The following is an 18,489-nucleotide window of genomic DNA, read 5'->3' on the forward strand; positions in this document are numbered from 1 at the left end:
AATGATTGAGATTAGTTTCAAATCAAGGGCTGAAATTTAGTTTAGATCCTTGGGTTATCAGTGGTGTAAATTGTTCTCATGTTAGGTCTTTGGAGAGATCGGAAGAACAATAGCTGATTTTTTATCTTTTTTTTCCTTTTCAAGATAAATGTACGGAATTGGAAATTTGGGGCTTGTAAACATTCATTTTCTTAAGTAGAAGTTTCTTCTCTTGTTAGTGCTGGCAAGTGCATCTTGTATGTGTTGAACAGTTTCTCTGATTACTGGAATCTTACATTGACTGCTGGAACTTTTTTCTTTAATGCTGAGATCAATTCCAACTTGCTGGAAAATTCTAGCTATTTGCTGTAAATCATTTCTAACTACTGGATATTGATCCCCACTTGCTGAATAGTTGTTGAATTTTCACTTTGAAGGCTTGGTTCATTGGATGCTTCACAAATACTTCATATTTCGAAGTGTGGACTGTCCTATAACACTTGAATCAAGTGGCAATGATTGGGTCCTAACAAACCTAGATTGACCTACAAAAAAAAATGGACTCGATAAAATTTGGGACATCTTTTTAGGAAAAAGGCCTTTGAGACAGAAAATGCATTCAATAAAAGCTTACCTCACAAAAATTAGTGATGGAGATAATTTACCTATATGCATCAAGTGGTCACTGAGCCTATTCACTTACAAAATCCTGTTGATGTCCTGGAAAAAGAAGAAGCTTAAAACTCTTCTTCTTCTTCTTTTTTTCCTTTTTTTTTTTTTTTTTTTTTTTTCAGAGATCTTAAAAGTTCTTTTTTCTTTCAACTGTAATTGAAATTTTAGATATTTAAACTTGAAAAAGTGAAATCGATAATACATAGGCATGGCAGTTATGAGAGTGTTTAATGCCATTCTTGTTGGCTGGTTTTACTTCTTCATATAGGCACCCTTGAGGAAATGATTACAGTGGCTTAGTCCAAGTCACTTTAGATGTGTTTGAGATGCACCTTTCTGTCTCATAGGGTTATGGTTCAATCATCAAGGGATACACCCTCAATGGTGTTCTTTTGGGGTTAGCAAGAGGAATGTCATCCCTTGGAAGGTACTTGATGCCTTTATATAAATCCATGACCTTCTCAATGTCTTAATACAGATTGTTTAATGGTTAAGGTCTGAGGAAAGGCAACTCCTTGGATGTCAATTTTCCCTAACTTCCCACATCTGGCAACCTCATTTCAATATGGTGGTCTAAATACCTGTTTATGACTGGTGGTGATATGATTCGGCTGAATAATGTATCCTACTTAGCATTTTTGTCTTTCATTTAAGTGCTAACAGGCCACATTAACTCCCAAGGTACTTGTGAATGTGATGGCACTGATCATTTGGCTGCTAGCTTGTGTTATAGTTCATGATAAGAAAGAGTATGCTGTTAATGCTTCTGCTTGTGGCAACATATTCACTCGGCATAGATTTGAAGCCTCTTCAAAGTCCAGTTCTTCTAGGATCACCAATATATGTGCCCTAATTTTTAACTATATCTCATTTCATTAGGTGCATTTTATACATTCTGCAATGCAACATGCTGATATTGACAGTGTTATGACATGACTAACTATATACTATAGATAAGTTGCAGGCTGATATTTGCTCTCCTACTTGTTTGACTTTAGAACTGATAGTAAGCGGGAACTATTGGTCATAGGTTAGTGAGTAATATCATGCCATATGAGATATCTACAAGTTAGTAATATCCCTTTGCATGTGCTGTAAAATCTTAGGAGGGACTGTTTACGTTATGCTAGTTGTTGTAGTTTTTCTGCTCAGCATTGTTGCTCTAGTGTGGTGGTGCAGCCACAGTTAGGATTTTGCACCTTCCCTCGTAAAGTCCCTTTCATTGGAGCATACGATGCACATTGTTCTCTGTTGAACTCAACAAATCAGGAAAAGATTAAACTCAACAAACAGCTCCCTTAGTTGGCAACATCATTAAGATCAGTCTTCATTGTCAGATCAAAATTTTTGAAGGGAAAATGCATACATTTTCTTTTTTTATTTCATTTGAGTAAGTTTTGCTTGTTATAATACTTGTACTAAGCTTTTAACTATGATTGTTTCCCTTTGATAAATCAGGTTATTTGCAAATACTGTGTCGAGTGAGAAGGATCCTCTGCTTAGAGTGAATTTGGAGAAAAATGTGGCTTTAAAGTAGGATGTAGCCCACGGTACCATTTCAAATCCCAACTGTATATTTGGAGTGGATCCACGTCAAACCTCATTTGTTTCAGAGAAGAAAAAACCCATGTTTCTTTCTAAGATATGGAGAAATCTTCTTTGCAGGTGTAATGCTTGCACAAAATTCTATGTCCAGCAGAGCATGACAGACTGTCTAATTGATGAGGACTCAATTGAGGAATATGAAAAGGTGGCAAAGGAAAAGAGGAAGGAGAAATTGGAGCAACAGGAAGGAGTGGAGTTAAATTTTCTCAGCAAACTTGGTCATGTCCAAAAGATTGAGATTCCGAATGGCATTGCTAACATGAAGAATGAGCTCAGGTCCTTCATGGTATGGGTTCTATGTTCTAAATTTCCTGTTTTTATATGTGATTCTGTCTGTAATTCTGAATTCTTATTTTATCATATGAAGTTTCTTTTTTATCAGTTTATGGTTTAAAGTGCATTTGGTTGCATTAAATATCATGAAATTTCATGATTAGGTGCAATCAAATGCACAGCTAGTGAGAAAAGGGAAGTGCCATTTTTAGGTCTTCCATTTAATTAGTATTGACAGTTTGTGGAGTTTTAATTACAAGGATTTGAAATCAGTGTTAATATTATTTCAGATTACAGGTAATGCACTTACATCTTTTTGAAAGTTTTATATCTGGTGCTATTTACCTTGACAAGTGGGAATATGCCACAAGGATACAAATTTACATGCAGGCATATTGATTTTTAGCCTGAAAAGTGACGAAAATGCATCAAGGAAATGCATTTAGCTTCTCTTACATGATTTTTATCTTGAAAAGATGTGACATTTTCATCAAGGATGGGCACTTAGGTTCCCTTACGTAAATTTTTTATCCTGAACAGTGGGTTAAATGCCTCAAGGATAGGCATTTTACATGCCCTTGCCAGAATTTTTAACTTGAATAGAGAGCAAAATGCCTCAAGAATAGCCTGTGGCTTTACCATGATTTTTATCTTGAAAAGTAGGCAAAACACTGTAAGGATGGGCATTTAGGCACCCTTATTTGAATTTTTAGCCTAAAAAGTGGAATAATGCTTTAAGGATAGGCATTTATGTGTTCTTTTTTTTTTCTTTTGTGGTTTGGTTTGGCTACTAATGTTCAGTACTTCAATACAATAAGTTGTTTCTGTAATGCTTGAGATGTATTAATACTTTATCTATGTTTAGATGTAATATGCTCATTCAAAGTGAAACAGTTATTTAGAGTGTAGGCTCGGAAGGAGGTTAACAATGCTTCACTGGGGAGTTTACATGGGTCCATGATCAAAGCTGCCCAACAGGTGCAGGTGCAGGTCACAATCCCGCCTTCCCTACCTAAAATTCAGGTCAGTCTAATTCTTATCATTTGATAAGCCATATATATAGATTAAATGTTGACTGTCCATTTCTTTAGCATACATTTAGCTCACCTAGTTTGACACCAACCTGATTCTTGGACCTGGGCATATTTTCTAGGTGAAGTTTGCTAAGCCCACACATGGGTAGAGCCTTCTGCAACAACATATAGCTGCATGTACCAATATAACATAAGGTGCGAGAACAGAACTTTCCATTCAAATATTGCACCAATTGCAAAAGTAGTGTTTTCCCAACATGAAATAAAAATAGATGCACAAGACATTGAACACATAAGCTATCTTTTCTGTCCATTTGGTGCATTTGTTTGGTTTTTACAAATCTACCAATCTATGGGTCACACATTGTAATATCTTACTGGTTGGATGTTTCTGAGTGCCCAAAAATAGTTGGACAACAAGTTTTACAAAGGCCCACTCATTCAATGGTTGGGATCATAATGTGGGGTAATTTGAAGATAATTCTTATGTTTGAAATGTCCATGCCATATTTCGCATTTTACTCCAGCGTTACAAACTTGAGATTTAAAACTTTCTGAAAGAAAGTTGATAATTGAATACTCTCTAATTTGGAGGCTATGTATTGCTGATTTTATTCAGGCCATGACTGTCCAATAGGTTTGAGGCACCTATAGATCTAAAGAAACAGTGGGAAAGATTAATATTTGAACAAAAGTATGGGGAAGCATTCACTTCAGCCCATGAATTGTTGGATGTTTATTTGGTTTTTAGATAATGCAGATTTTGCTTAGTTTTTCAGAGTTTATAATTGAGAAGATGAGCATGTGCTCTTAAAGTATTGTCTCTCTCTCTTTTTTATGACATCTCATCCTTATCTTTTTCTATACTTTTAGTTCTTCAATTTTGCTGCATAACTTTTCTGTATGATGATATTCGTTGTAGGAAGCTATTCGTTGGGGTATTGATTATCTTCTCAAAGCTACTGCTCATCTAAACACCATATATGTGCAGGTTTCTTTTTCTTTTTCTCTTATTCTTTTTCGGGTTGGATTTGCTTTCTTTTTCTTTTTCCTCATGTGGGATCTCTGTTTCTTTTCAGAAAAAAGCTGTTTAATTTGTAGTTTCCATTTGTTTGGGATTAACTTTTTTTTTGGATTTCTTTGCTAGGTTTTTCCAGCCGTTATTGGAATGTTGGTTTCTGGTTCTTATAACGTTTTGGAGTTTTTTTTAGAAGAAAAGAGGAATAAGAGACAAAAAGCTGGTTTTTTTTTTTTGGTTGTTGAAGATTTTAAACAATGAAAATGGTTTTTGGGATTTTTAGAGGGCTTGAAAGAAACAGAAGCAGAAAAACAGAGCAATGCGAGTTTTTTATTTTTGGTTACAGGTGGGTGATGCTAACAAGGATCATGCGTGTTGAACACAATGAAGTCAGGAAAAACACATGCTGTAGTTATATAACACATGCACAGATCGACACATCACATTTTAATGCAACTTGGTTATCAAGGCAATGGTTAATCACATTTTGATGCAGTTTGGTTATCTGGAGCATTTTTTTTATATGAATAGTAACTTTGTTACTAAAAAATGTGAATCTTTAGCATTGATTAGAGAAGTGCTTATATTTTTTAACAAAACCAGATGGTTATTGGTCTTGTACATTTAATAGTTGAGAGTTTTGTCTATGGCGGCACAAAAACAAAGAGCAAATCTGGGACTGGACTTGAGTCAGCAATGGAATCTGAACATCCGACAGGTGAGAAACCTCGTTTGGGGATCGACTGATTAGCCATTCTGATTATGCACACACTTGTATCAAGTCTGATGTTGGATTTGTTCAATGAATATAGCTTTTGGGCTGCAAGCTTGAGACAACGATTTCTACAATTTATTCAGTTTGACTTGAGTCAATTTATATCCAGGTTGGGGGAGTTGAGACTTACTCTTGGAGATGATGAAGCCTGTGTTAGAGGTTGTCAGAAAAGCATTCTTGAGAGAAAAGCTCCTCCAACCTTTCATTTTCTAGTTGAAATGAGGGAAAGGAAATATTGGGTCACGCATCGGGTATGTCAACAATTGGGACCACAATTTGGATGGCCTGGAGTGACATCTATTCATGCCGCATGTATAGTGGATCAGTCTTCTCCACCATTTGAAGCAAATGGTGGAAAATACAGTTGTGTAGCCCATAAAGAAAACATGCCTTCAAACTTTGATATTCTTAGCATCTATGTACTCTATTTACATTTCATTCATTTGCACTCTATTTATGAATTATTAGCTCCAGATATAGGTCTTTTCCTATCTAAAAGTAAAAGAACTCATGTTATATGTTTGTCATTGGCTCATTGCACACATTTGTTCAGAATATGTTTGTCATGGGTGATAATCCTTGCATCTTATATGATTCTTTTAATCTATTCATCTTATATTATTCTTTTATTCTATGCAGACTGAAAGGAGTGTTGATATGTTGCTCCATGGTAAAAAGCCCTTGGTTGAGGTAATGATATCAAAACCTCCGTACCCAGCACTATAAGCATTTACTTTAAACATATGGCTAGAATAGGCTTTTGACAAATTGTTTGAAAACTAGGAATGCAGATTCACCTTGGTTGACCGATGAGTCAAAACTTGATCATGGGTATAAGTGAAGGTACGGTTACTAATTGTTGTATATTGGTTTCCATTAATAAGGAGATTGATAAATCATAAACATGCCTTAAACACGTAAGGTTGTCCCTGAACAAATTTCTTAGGCCAGCATCACATTTTTGCCTTATTTTCTATGACCTTCATCAGAATGATAAAATATATTACATAACAGGTGTATATCAGGAAGAATATGATCAAATATATTGTAGTAGGTGTATATCAGGTCTATATGAAGAATTTTGCGCTGGAATGTTGGGGAAAAAAAAAAAGAACTTTTTACCTATGAAACTTTTTATAGGTAAAAGGCTCATTCATGTTTTTACCTACGAAAACTTTCGTAGGTAAAAGTTCTGTTAGTATTTTTAGCTACGAAAATATTCGTAGGTATAAGTTTTGTTAGTACTTTTACCTACAATATTTTCGTAGTTAGAAGTTTTGTAAATATAAAACTTTTGTAAATATTTTTAGCTACGAAAATATTTGTAGGTATATGTTTTGTAAATATTTTTACCTATGAAACAATTCGGAGGTAAAAGTTTTGTAAAATTTTTAACTACGAAAATATTTGAAGGTAAAAGTTTTCTAAGTATTTTTAGCTACGAATATATTCATGGGTAAAAGTCTTATAATACTTTTTAGCTATGAAAATCTTGTTAGGTAAAAGTTTTGTAAATATTTTTAGTTACGAAAATATTTGTAGGTAAAAGATATGTAATACTTTTCACCTATGAAAAATTCATAGGTAAAAGTGTTGTAAATATTTTTAGCTACGAAACTATTCATAGGTAAAGTCTTGTAAAAAGTTTTGTCAATATTTTTACCTATGAAAATTAGCATTGGTAAAGGTTTTTACCAACGAAAAATTTCGTCGGGAAAAGTCTTACCTTTACCAATGAATTTTTTTTTTGTTGGTAAAAGTGTTTCCCCACAGTCTTTTAGTGATGAACTTGCCGACGAAAATTTTCGTCGGCAAAAGTTTTTGCCTACGAAAAAAGGCTTTTACCTACAAAAATTTTCGTAGGTAAAAGTGGTTTTTCTTGTAGTAACGTTAATTTCTCAATCGAAAAATCAGAAATGCAAGCAAACATAGCATGCATAATAGACCGGTATGCTGGCCCACCCCAATGTAGAATGTTAGCCCATTCTACAGCTTGAAGAAGTGGAAGGAGACCAAAAGGAGCAATGTGTTCAATATGCACAGGTCACTCAATAATAACATTACGCAATTTAAATCCTGCACAAAAGAGGGATTATCTTCAGGTGACCAAAGATGGCGCCTTATTAAAGGTATCGATCTAGATGAGAAAACACCACGGGAAGTTTTCTTTTTACCTCTAACATCCATTTACAACTAAGAAATGAAGAAATCAAGAGGTTGTAAAAGATGAAGAGTGGGTTTCTTCAAAATCAGATTTTGGAGAAGAAAACCCCAAAAACTTCAAGGAAACTTGAAATCAAGCACTCCAAGGAAGAAAATGAAGTGATTAGAGATTGAATCTATAAGAAAAACTGAAATAATGCACTAACCTTGATGAATCAAGAAGTTGGGTACGACTAGTCATGCTGCGGCCCGTTGGAGAAAAAAGAGAAAATGAGGAAGAAAGGGTTTTTCTCCAAATTAAAAGATCCAGCGCGCTACATGACTGGTCGAGTACGTCCTTGACTGGTCATGCAAAGACAAAAACATGTATTCTTTACATAATTATAAAATTTAAAATTATAATTTAATAAATATATAAACTATAATACAGAAATACATGAATAATCAATTTAAATTGCACTTACCAAGATCAAATTTCAATTTATTAAACCTGCTTTTGTCGAGCGGTTTAGTGAAAATGTCAGCAAGTTGAGTCTCAGTTGGAATGTAATCTAAAGAGATTGTTTTTTCTTCCACTAATTCACGAATGTAGTGATATCTAATGTCAATGTGCTTGGTTTGTGAATGCTGAATTGGATTTTTAGATATATTTATTGCACTGGAATTATCATAATATAAAACCATTGAATCCTGTACAATTCCATAATCGCATAACATTCTATTCATCCATACAAGTTGAGTACATGCATTTCTAGCTGCGATTTATTCAGCCTCAACAGTTGAGAGCGATACGGAACTTTGCTTCTTATTAAACCAAGAAACTAAACAATTTCCAATATAGAAACAACCACCACTGGTTGATTTCCTATCATCGATATTACTAGCCCAATCAAAATCTGTGTAACCAGCTAATTAAACACTAGTATCATATGGATACTGAAGACCCAAATTAGCTGAACTTGTGACATATTGCATAATCCACTTAACAACAGTTAGATGGGACTCTTTAGGGTCAGATTGATATCTATCGCAAATACCAACACTAAAAGAAATATCAGGTCTACTTGTAGTTAAATAAAGTAAACTGCCAATCATACTACGATATAATTTAGAATCGACACTTTTACCTGTAGAGTCTTTTGAGAGTCTTAATGTTCTACTAATAGGAGAATCAAAAATTTTCTCATTCTCAAATCTGAACTTTTAAATTAAGTTCAAAGCATATTTGTTTCAAAAAAAAAAATACCATTAGGTTGTTGTTTTACTTGCAACCCTAGGAAATAATTCAATTCCCCAACCATGCTCATTTCAAACTTAGATTTCATTAAATCTGCAAACTCAACAGTTATGTTAGTATAGGTAGATCCATAAATAATATCATCGACATAGATCTACACTATTAAGATATGATCATTATGTTTCTTAACAAAAAGAGTCTTATCAACACTTCTCATTAGAAAATTATGACTTAGTAGAAACTTAGTCAATTTTTTGTACCATGCCCTGGGAGCTTGTTTCAAACCGTAGAGAGCCTTTTTTAAGTGATAAACATGATCAGCGTTCTTAGGGTCTTCAAAACCCGTCGGTTGTTCAACATACACTTCTTCATGTAAATCGCCATTTAATAAATTACTCTTTACAACCATTTGAAAATTTTGAATTTTCTAAAGTAAGCAATGGATATAAATAGTCTGATTGATTCAAGATGAGCTACTGGGGCAAAGGTTTCATCATAATCAATGCCTTCAATTTGAGTGTACCCTTGTATAACCAGTCCAGCCTTGTTTCGAATTATATTACTAAGTTCATCAGACTTATTTTTAAAAATCCACTCAGTTCTGATAATATGTTTATCTTTAGGTCTTGGAAAAAGATACCAAATATCATTTCTCATAAATTGGTTAAGCTCTTCTTGCATTGCAACAATCCAGTGTTCGTCAGTAAGAGCTTCTTTTATGTTAACCGGTTCTATCTGGGATGTAAAGCACACGTAATTACATATATCTTCTAGTTGTCTACGAGTGCGCACACTAGTGAGAGGGTTTCCTAGAATTTGAGTGGTTGGATGATCTTTAATAGTCCTCAGTTCAGAGTTAGTTTGATTTGATGAAGTATCTGGTTTATCAATTAAAAGAACTTCATCATTATCTGAATTTAAGGCACGTGTATTTGAGTGATCGTCAATGACCACATTAATGGACTCTTGAATAACACCGGTCCTCTTATTCAACACTCGATATGATCGACTGTTTAAAGAATATCCTAAAAAGATCCCTTCATCACTTTTAGTGTTAAACTTGCCCAGATTTTCACGGTCACGTAAAATATAGCACTTGCTGCCAAAAACTCGAAAGTATTTGATAGTAGACTTCTTATTGAACCATATTTCATAAGCCGTTTAATTATAATTTTTACTTGTATAAACCCTGTTGATTATATAGCATGCAGTATTTACAGCTTCAGCCTAAAGATTTTTAGGGAGCTTCAAATTATTCAACATTACATTTGCCATTTCTTGAAGCATTCTATTTTTTCTTTCAACAATTTCATTTTGTTATGGTGTTTTCGGTGCAAAGAATTCATGTAGTATTCCCTGATCGCAACAGAATTTCTCAAAACTGCTATTCTCAAATTCTGATCCATGATCACTAAGGATCTTACAGACTTGAGACCTTTTTCCATTGGATTCATTTGAAAACTCTTTTTACTTCATCAAGGGTTTCTGATTTATCCCTTAAGAAGGCTACCTAGGTGAATCTGGTAAAATCATCCACGATTACCAGTTTATATTTTTTGCCTTCTCGACTCTCCGTCCTGGTTGGTCCTATAAGATCCGTATGGAGAAGCTTGAGTGGTTTGGATGTGGCATTAGAGTCCACCTTTTTGTGAGCACTCCTAATTTATTTACCAATTTGGCATTCACCACATATTTTGTCTACTTTCTATAATTTAGGTAGTCCTCTTATTAGTTCTCTTTTGCTCAATCTATACAAATTACGATAGTGTACATGTCCAAGGCGTTTATGCCATAACTCGGTTTCATCGGTATGGACCATGTAACACGATTGACTAGATGAGCTAGAATCACTAACAATATAGTAGTTTTCAAAAGTTCTACGACCAGTTAATATTACAGAACCCTTTTTGTTTAAAATTTCATATCCTTGGTTAGTAAATTTTATGCTATGATTATTATTGCATATTTGAGATACGCTTAACAGATTATGTTTTAACCCTTCAACGTATAAAACATTTTCAAATAAGGGAAGGTTAAAGAGTTGAACCATACCTTGGCCAATAATCTTGCAGCTGCTACCATCACCAAATGTGACTGAACCATCAGCCATGTCTTTAAGATCGATGAATAGACCTTTATCACTAGTCATATGCCTTGAGCATCTATTGTCTAAGTACCATTTTGAATGACTTGTAGCTTTGAAAGCCGTGTGGGCAACCAAGCAAGTAACCTTAGGAACCCATTTCATAACTGTTTTGGGTTTAGGAGTATAGTTGGTCTTCTTATGCTTGTAGTTGTTGTAAGAATGACTTACTGAGTTAGATTTTAAGAGCTCCTTAAGAAAATCAACTATTTTTTCAGCTAATGGGTTTCAATTATGATTTTTATAGTTGATATGATTACTTTTAGGTTTGTAAGATTGAAAAGTTTTAGCATTTTTAGAAAAATTTTGATTTGAACTATTCCCTTTTGAGTTTAAGGAATCTCCTTTCACAAATTTAGGAGGAGTATTCTTCTGTTTAGGAGGAATATTTCTATCGTAGCACAAACTAGATTGGTCGCCAGATTTCCTTGATCCAGATAAAAGTTTTTCTAACTTTGGATCACCTTGGGCATACCTCCATGTATCCTTTAAACTCAAAAGTGAACAGACTTCAAGTTTAAGTTTTTCATTTTCAGATTTTAGATTTTCAATAAGGGAGGTTTTAAATTATAAATCGCATTTGCATTTTTCGAAACAATCTGAAATGTAGGATTTTTCTAAAACAAGAGAATCAAAATTTTCTTTAAGCTTTGAAAACTTTTCTTTTTGAAGTTAAAGTTTAACAATAATTTTACGACTCTCCTTGTAAAGGGCATTATAAGCATCTTGAAGATCATCTTCATTTTCATGATCACTATTTAGATTTTCTTCACTAGTTGAATCATCATTATCTGAAAAAGAGAATTTGGATAGAGTCATAAGGGCATTAACTTCACTGCCCGACTCAGTTTCAGAATCTTCTGATTTAGAAGAGGCTTCAGAGTCAGAGGATTCATCCCAAGTAGCCAACATTCCTTTCTTTTTAGGTTTGTCCTTTTTAGGACACTAGTTTGCTAGATGCCCATATTCATGGAAGTTATAACACTGACCGTCTTTTAAAGATTTTCAAGTTTTAGATTTGGATCTTTTCTTATCATTAGATTTTTGAAAATCAACCCTCTTTTTACTTTTGAAAATTTTGTAAAACTTTTTAGCTAAAAGAGCCATATCATCTTCAGAGTTTTCTAAATCAAAATTGCTATTATTTTCTTGAAAAACATTTTTAGAAGATTTAAGGGTGATAACTTTACCTTTAGGAGCTTTAAAAGTTAACTTATAAGTCTGTAAAGAGCCAACTAATTCTTCTACTCTCATATTATCCGTATCACGAAGTTCCTGGATCGCAGTTACCTTAGAATTGAACCGTTCAGGTAGTGAGCATAGTATCTTTGCACACACTTTACTTTTGGCGATTTTATCACCAAGACCCCACATAGAGTTCACAATGTCATTTAATCTTGTATAAAAGTCCATGAACATTTCATTTTCTTTCATATGTATTTCCTCAAATTTGGTTGTGAGGATTTAGACTTTAGATTTCTTGACAATTGATGTACCCTCGTGTGTCATTTCTAAAATATCCCAAGCTTGCTTTGCAGCATCACAGGATATAATTCTTTTGAATTCATCTGGTGATAGTGTACAAGTGATTGTATTTAGTGCTTTTGCATGGCACTACTCTCATTTTTCTGAAGAGTGGTCCATGAGAAATAAGGTATTACTCTCATAGATTTTGATCCATCGATACCATTCACTTCAGTGGTAGGAGGGTCCATTCAGTCATTATGGCTTGCCACATGCAATCATCCATGGATTTTAAGAAAATTTTCATCCTGGCTTTCCAATAGGCATAATTGGAGCCATCAAATGGTGGAGGCCTAGTGACTGAAAGGCTATCAAAATTTGACATCTTATAAATAGCTTAGATCGATTAGCTTAGGAAATAAATCCAAAAATATAACAATTAGAACGAGCTATTAGGATCTGATACCACTTGAAAAGGCTAAGCTATATGTCCTTGGGGGGGGGGGGGGGGGGGGGGGGGGAATTTAATTAAATAAAGGAAAGATAGCTCTATAATCAATTCACAATACTAAAATGTAAAGCAACCTCAAATGTATGAGTATTGAGAGATTGATACAAATGTTGTTCTAAGGACAACCTTACAATAAAAACCAAGGTTTATGGTAGGACAACCTGATTCCTAGAAAGGTCATTGCATCAAAAACTCAAACTTGATACAGAGGAATAAATAAATGGCAAGGAAATGAAATCTACAGTATTACAACATTCCCCACAATGCTTGAAATGTAAAAGATTACAACATTCACATTCACAAATACATTCCACAAGATTGAATGATAAAAAATATAGAAATTAAACCACACATTCAAACACAAAGAATTATAGTGGATCGCCTGTGTGTACACCAACTGTTCAACAACATCCACACAACTACTTCACTCCTAATATCATCACACAGTGGATATTAGCGTTCACTATGAAAATAGGTTTTTCTCAGGTTCACCTAAAACCCTCACAATTGTGTCTTTAAAGTGGGCTTACACAATTCAAAAACAACACTCTCTGAGTTTTCTGGCTCTCCTTAGATAACCAAAAAGAATGAGATTTTTCTGGCTTAATCTCAAAAGAAACCAACACAATGAAAATTATAATAATGTAAAATACCTGGATTTCTCCTTTTGTTGAGCCCGAAAGAACCAAAATGGAGTAGAAGTTTGAATATAGAAGTTTAATGTCCACACTCACTTTGAAATAGTTCTAAGTTCTAATTGATTTTAAATTAAATCAAGTTGGGGCTAGCTCTATTTGATTTTGATTCCAAGAAGTAGAATATCACAATTCCTTTATCAAATCAGATTGAAATGCAGAAACAAAATTAAATATAAAAATCTAATAAAAAGAGAATATTAAATATGCACAATCTAGCTTAAGAAGATTACAAACTTATTTATTAGAGTGATGCCTTGATTTTACTTGAATTAGATATCAAACTCTGAAAATCATGCTCTATTTATAGTTGTAGAAATCACGTCTACGACTGGTCCTGTGGACACTACGATTGGTCGTAGGACGAACTAATTTTTAAAATTTTGAGTACGATCGGATAAAATTGTTCCACGACTGGTCGTAGGTCCTTCACGACCGGTCGTGAGGCCTCCACGATTGGTCGTGACCTGTCCACGACTGGTCGTGCGGAGCCAGGAATAGTTGTTGGAGTTTGAGTCGTAGCTGTTGGACTGATCATGAACGAGTCGTGCACTATTCACATGACCAATCGAGCAGACTCTAGGACTGGTCGTGGCTTAACAAAAAAATTCTGAAAATTTACAACAACTTAGAGCTGGTCTTGGAATTTCTTGAACTGGTCGAGTCAGTGCTAGGACTAGTCGAACAGAGTCCAGGACTAGTCGAAGAATAGACTAAAACACTTATAAAATAAGCAATTGACTTATGTATCCGAAATGACCTATCCTAAGGTTAATATAAGGTTTTTCATACCTTGAACATGATGTATGAACATTGAACCTTCTTTTCTTCAAATGATGGATGATCTTTGACATCCATGAAGCTTGAGATCTCGACACAAGATGAAGCTTGAACTTGAGATTTTTGGAAGCTTGAATTCATAGTTCTTGAGTTGTACTTCACCTTTAGTCTTGAACAAGATCTCATCTTTTGATGTAGTTTTAAAGCACTAAGCTTTAAAGCTTACAGAAGAGAACAATGTACTTGATCTTGTAGTTCTTGATTGAGGTTTTGGCACTACAAAATTTGACAATCAAAGGAGTATGAAACCATAGTACTTACACAATACAAAAAAAAAGTGAATATTAAATAAATATTATACGGCTTTATAATAAAATATATATAATATTTACAATAATAAGTTAAAATTGTCCAAATACATTAAAAAAATCCTCCATTTCATCCACTCTTTGCTTGGCCAATACAACTAACTATCTCCAGCCACTTGTCCGCATATCATTGCAACCGAGCAGTATTTGTACCCATCTGCAATAGTCACTGCCAAAGTCTCCATCTACATGTTTAAGAGAACAAACATGTCAAAAAGTAAGTCAAACGAAATTAAACATCTACAGTGACGGTTAATGAAATAGATTTAGGAGAAGGGATTGTATTGTAAAGAGAATATTGATCTTAATGGAGTTGCGGACATAATTCAACATATTAAGCAAAGCTCTTCTCCCCTAGCCACCAACCATGTAAAGAAAAATTCACAACTACAATTGATTCTAATAATTTTAATCAACAACAGAGGCAATTAAATGAATGTACTAAATTAACACATCATCCCTGCAAGATCATCCACAAACATTATGCCTACGATCATCAAGAAGCCCGTTTTGCAAGATCATTCACAAACATTATGCCTAGGATCATCAAGAAGCCTGTTTTGCAGGATCATTCAAAACAATGATAGAAAGCAATCACTTAGTATATATCAAATATAAAATATGCACAGACTAAAATTTTAGAAGTACATAAATAATAAAAAGCATGCATCTATTTTCAATAGAAGATATTACTAATTATGATATTTTGTTTGATCCTAATTGTTCTATACAAATACTAGTAAGAGCAATATATGTTTTATAGGCAAGACAACATGCACCTTACTGTTTTCAAGAATGGTACAATTGCTACGATAGACTAAATGATAAGCATGCAATCCCAGATCTGACCTATCAAAGTTTACACTAAGAAAATGCTTCAATTAAACTTTAAAATATCTTAGGCAAAGGATGGAAAGAAATAAGAGATGATTAAAACTTGCCTTAGAGGAACTCAAATCTGCTCCTATTCTGAGCAATTGACCTTTTTTACATGTAGCCGTACTATGTTATTGAGTCCCCTGCATTTAGTAATTTGTTATTTCAGATTAAAAGACTATATTACACAATGAGAACTTCAATGTAAAAATTATCAACAAAGTTCCATGTAATATTCCAATGTGGGAGTGGAATTCCTTAACCATAGGATTTGAAGGTCCATAGGATATAGGGCATCGAATTGCCAATTTTTCATAGGAGAACACAAATTGGAAACAACCGAAAGAAGATACATCACTAGCCATTGGAGCAAGTCCAAAGACATTTACAGGATTGTGGTTTGATTTTTGATTGTGTATTAGACATCATAGTTCTAAGTTGTTGGGTTTTTTTTTTAAAAAAATTAATCCCTACCAAAGAATTGATCTCTAATACATAATTACAATTGAATAAGATATCTAATACATAATCATGATTGAATAAAATGAGATAAACAAATCTTTAAGTGGCAACTAAATAGGCCCTTAGAATCTGGAATACAAAGTCCAAGAAAATGTATAAAGCTGTGGATAAACCAAATAAGCCCTTAGAATATGGAATACAAAGTCCAAGAAAATGTATAAAGCCATGGAAAAACCAAACATGCCCTTAGAATCTGGAATACAAAGTCCAAGAAAATGTATAAAGCCATGGCTGACAAAATGGCTCTCTCTCTACTTTGGCCAGACATTTAAAGTAAGGATCGGCCAATGCCAGGTAAAACCAAACACAGTCACTCATAAACTCACCAGCAACCACTGATGGTATTAAAAGCATAACTATCCATATATCAAATTTTGATAAACAATTACTCAAACTAAGCAATAGCTGCAGCAGACTTGCAAGGCAAGACATTTCTTATAAAACCACAACTAGGACCACTATAAGAAAATGTAGTAGAGTCGACACTTGCGGAATCCTTTGCTTGCGCTAAGTAAAAACTGAGCGCTAGCAAAGAATCCCTTTAAATAGAAAATAAAAATACCATACCCTACTTTTGATCACTCTCCCTGCTCCCAACTCTCTCTCTCTCTCTCTCTCTCTCTCTCTCTCTTTCTCTCCAAATTTCTTTCTCAAAACCCCTCTTCCATCTAAAACCCTACCACATCTCTCCCTTCTTCTTGTTCCTCAACCACCTCTCCTTTGCCTCTCCTAAAGAAGCCGCTACTGGGCACCGTCGTCATAAGCGTCGCCTCCACATCGACTCCCCCCCCCCCCCACCCCCCAAACCTCACCAAACTACCCCTCCCCCAAACCCTAATGCCCCAAACTCCCCGACCCCATCTCTGCCCTCTTTGGCAACCTCCAAAACTACAATTAGTGGTTCTTTGTTTCTATCTAGTAATGGACTATTTCATTTAAAAATCTATCTTCTACTGATTAGTTTTGCAGAAGTTTGATGATTTGAGTTTTTTTTCCTCCACTTAATTAGTGAGTCAACTTGGAAGTAATATATTGAGGTTTGTTTGAAATTTCATGGCAGAGATCTCTTGAGCTTTTTAATGGTTAAAGCCATTTCATTGATTTCTCTCGAATTCCTTCTTTCTTTAACCATAGTTTAAAAACTTGTTGAATCAAGGTATCGTATCATTTTCATTGCTCTTATCAGTACTAGGGTCCCTAATACTGCAATGACCCTCTTGTGTTCGACAAAATGCCAGGCTAAGCCTGCTTCCTGAGAAACTTACGAAAATTGTCTTTGTGAAGAGGCGGAGATTGAATAAGCCTCATACATGTTTTTAGAATGGAAGAAGGTTCGATCTCTACTGAATCTTAAGGTCTGGAATACGGTCTTGCTGGCTTCTCTCCTGGCTAGAAAAACTAATCTAGTGTGGGAATTGTATGGCAAGATGATGGAGTTTAGTGTTGCGGGAGATCTCGAGACCGTCAGTTGTCTGATTTGAGGCTTCTATAAGGAGAAAATTCAAGCATCCTTGCTTCCAGCATGGTATAGCATTAATTCAGTCTTGAGTTGGTAGTTCAATGAACAATTATTTTTTTCTTTTCTACATGGCATGTATGAAAATACTACCCATAAAGAGAGTGGAAAAAACATAATAAATGGTTTTCTTTTGCTTCTTTTGGTACAAAATTTTGTTGATCTAGCAAGGAGTGAGTGTGCATCTCAGGCATTATCAATTGGTACAAGGTTGAAACAAGATTGCCACATAAATCACAGTTTGTTGACCAGGGGAATTATCATTCGCAAGGTAAGGTTGTTATACCAGCAGTCTGTTTGACATTAATTTTATTTGTCGGGCCCAATGTTTCTAATTAGAGGCTATTAGTGAGGCTATACCCGAGTAGTAAAGATTTTTTTTTTCTACTACAAATGTTCTTATATTTTGTAACTTGGTTTTCCAGAACCAGAGAGAATGCGTTGCTCCACCAGGATACAAAAGCATGGAAAATAGCGACAAGCCCCTCTTTTTTAAGGAGTTGAAGAAGTTATGGTACAAGGAGAGAGGTAATCTTCCATGGGTAAAGGGACGGTTTTCTTTATCCAATAACTTAATGAGCGATGATTCTCTTTACAAGGCCCTTAAAAATCTAGTAATTTTATTATGAGAAATATCACATACAACCAACTGTAGGAATTGAGGTTTTCTAGCTCTGAGCACTTGTGGGAGCCCTTCACATCCATGAGCAGGCATGTGCCATAATTTGAAGATGTGTTTGATATTATCTTTCCATCTTGTTAGCTACAACAATTAAATCTTATACCATGAAATGATGAGTTGGCCAATTCAGTTTGGAGGAGAGACCAAAAGAGGCAGGCCCCCTCCGGTGGCCCTTA

The 18,489-nt window shown here is 34.6% G+C and overlaps 2 long non-coding RNA genes across 2 annotated transcripts; both read left to right on the forward strand.

Moving 5' to 3' along the window:
* The first annotated feature begins 2,053 nt into the window (after nucleotides 1-2,053).
* On the forward strand, nucleotides 2,054-2,542 carry LOC131256275 (uncharacterized). Its single transcript, XR_009176715.1, has 2 exons — nucleotides 2,054-2,201; nucleotides 2,317-2,542. It is a non-coding gene; the product is annotated as an uncharacterized LOC131256275 (long non-coding RNA).
* Nucleotides 2,543-16,907: 14,365 nt separating this feature from the next.
* Nucleotides 16,908-17,974, forward strand: LOC131256277 (uncharacterized). The gene is made up of 3 exons (XR_009176716.1): nucleotides 16,908-17,446; nucleotides 17,543-17,640; nucleotides 17,799-17,974. It is a non-coding gene; the product is annotated as an uncharacterized LOC131256277 (long non-coding RNA).
* Nucleotides 17,975-18,489: the final 515 nt, after the last annotated feature.

The sequence above is a fragment of the Magnolia sinica genome, chromosome 9 (assembly GCF_029962835.1).
Source record: "Magnolia sinica isolate HGM2019 chromosome 9, MsV1, whole genome shotgun sequence".
NCBI classification, from domain to species: Eukaryota; Viridiplantae; Streptophyta; class Magnoliopsida; order Magnoliales; family Magnoliaceae; genus Magnolia; species Magnolia sinica.